This window comes from Lynx canadensis, chromosome C2 (genome assembly GCF_007474595.2).
Source record: "Lynx canadensis isolate LIC74 chromosome C2, mLynCan4.pri.v2, whole genome shotgun sequence".
Classification (NCBI taxonomy): Eukaryota; Metazoa; Chordata; class Mammalia; order Carnivora; family Felidae; genus Lynx; species Lynx canadensis.
Window position 1 is genome coordinate 150,804,451 of NC_044311.2, and position 2,487 is coordinate 150,806,937.

A 2,487-nucleotide genomic window follows, 5' to 3' on the forward strand; every position below is an offset into this window, starting at 1 on the left:
TTTTTTTTTTTTTTAGAGTTTTATGTCGTTTTCTTTTTTTCTTTTTTTTTAAATCTTATTTTTTAAATTTACATCCAAATTAGCATATAGTGAGGGCAACAATGATTTCAGGAGGGGATTCCTTAGTGCCCCTCACCCATTTAGCCCATCCCTCCTCCCACAACCCCTCCAGTAATCCTCAGTTTGTTCTCGCTGTTTATGAGTCTCTTCTGTTTTGTCCCCCTCCCTGTTTTTATATTATTTTTGTTTCCCTTCCCTTATGTTCATCTGTTTTGTCTCTTAAAGTCCTCATATGAGTGAAGTCATATGATATTTGTCTTTCTCTGACTGACTAGTTTCACTTAGCATAATACCCTCCAGTTCCATCCACGTAGTTGCAAATGGCCAGATTTCATTCTTTTTGATTGCCGAGTAATACTCCACTGTATATATATACCACGTCTTCTTTCTCCGTTCATCCGTTGATGGACCTTTGGGCTCTTTCCATACTTTGGCTATTGTTGATAGTGCTGCTATAAACATGGGGGTGCATGTGTCCCTTCGAGACAGCACGCTTGTATCCCTTGGATAAATGCCTAGTAGTGCAGTTGCTGGGTCGTAGGATAGTTCTATTTTTAGTTTTTTGAGGAACCTCCATACTGTTTTCCAGAGTGGCTGCACCAGCTTGCATTCCCAGCCATCCCAAGTTTGAAGCTCCGGACAGGGGGGCACTGTACCTGGAGGAGTGGGCAGAGCAATCTCCTATTCTATCTACCTGTTCCTAAAATCCATTTAATGCATTGTCCTTGGATAGAGGACGTATCAGATATGAAACTGATAAGAACAGAACCTCCACTTGATCTTAGCCAAAAGGCTGAAAATAAAGCTAAAGCTGGTTTTTGTTTTGTTTTTGTTTTTTTTTTTAATTTTTTTTTTCAACGTTTATTTATTTTTGGGACAGAGAGAGACAGAGCATGAACGGGGGAGGGGCAGAGAGAGAGGGAGATACAGAATCGGAAGCAGGCTCCAGGCTCTGAGCCATCAGCCCAGAGCCCGACGCGGGGCTCGAACTCCCGGACCGCGAGATCGTGACCTGGCTGAAGTCGGACGCTTAACCGACTGCGCCACCCAGGCGCCCCTAAAGCTGTTTTTTTTAAAAAGAAACGAAAAGAAATGGTTCTTTCAGGACCAGCCCAAGACTACTTTATACAACCAGCTTGCCTTGCCTATAATTTCATGGTAGCCATCATACGTTCGCATGGGGGAGACTCTCTCCCGAGGAGGGCACTTTGACGTGTAACTCTAGATGATGTTATATCAAATCGGGCTTGGTGACATTTCAAAAATTAGAACTGTTGACAATTTCTATATAAACATGCTTGTTATTATATTAGCCAACCAATGCCACGTTTCAAGAGTGTTAATACATTAAATTGAGAGAGGCAAAGAAACCACTTCCCTCATCTGGGGAGATGTGACGTGACTCGGAGAATGGGAGAGTTTGGGGGAGCTTTTCTTGAACCAGGCAGCTGTTTAGGGCAGCTCCTGGGGCAGGAGGAGAGGTATTTAGGGTGTAGACTTGAATGCCTCCACTGACAACTGCGGTATGCTGGCTCCGCACATCTCCATCACCACAGAAATGTAGGGAAATTATATTAGGAAAATTCATCTTGCTTAAAGGCATGGGAATGAATGGGGAATTCTGGGGCCCACTTGACTAATGTTTCTGTCCACAGCAAGTGGTGCTCAAACTTGGGTGTGCATTAAAATCTCCTGACTTGTTACGAAGGCAGATTCCCAGGCCAGGCCCATTCAAGACCAAATTGAATGTCTGCGAACAATGGCCAGAGTCTGAATCTTGCAGGAGCCTCCGAGGTGATTTCTGCTGCTGACCCTCAAAACACAGATGAAGGAACACTGAATAAAGAAGAGAGAAAGGAGGGAGAGGGAAGGAAAGCAAGTAAGAAAGAAATAGAAAAAAGGAAAGAAAGGAGGGAGGGAGGGAGGGAGGAAAGAGAGAGCAAGAAAGCAAGCAAACAAGAAAGAGTAAGGAATAAGTAGGACCCAATGAAAGTGATGAAGATGCCTAGCCAGGCCTTGCGTTAAGCACCTCAGCTGAGTTTGGTCTTTGGTTCTTTCCAAACCTCTTTGTCTCATGTCCACATCTCATTGTGTGCCTTCCTCTTTACCTGCCTCTGAGCCTTGCTCTCAGGTAGAGGAGTCCCCCGGTGACGGTCGGAGGGCGTAGTTTGAAAGGGTTTTCTCTTGCAACTTCCCAGCCCCCACCCACCATGGGACATGACTGAGCTAGAGGTAGACGAAACCTTCACTCACCGGCTTGTAGGGTGGTTCTCACTCTGGGATCACTGTTGAGGGGGAGAGAAGCACAGTGTTGGTTGAATTTGACAACCCAGCCCAGGACGGAACCTCTTCGCTAGTGAGGACACCTGTCCGCTTTTGCATGAGGAGGGAGGAATGCCTTCCTGTCTGTGAGACCCTGCACACTTA

At 45.4% G+C, this 2,487-nt stretch overlaps 1 pseudogene; it reads right to left on the minus strand.

Annotated features, from left to right (window-relative positions):
• Nucleotides 1–685: 685 nt before the first annotated feature.
• Nucleotides 686–865, minus strand: LOC115524398 (annotated as a pseudogene).
• Between the last annotated feature and the right edge of the window lie 1,622 nt (nt 866–2,487).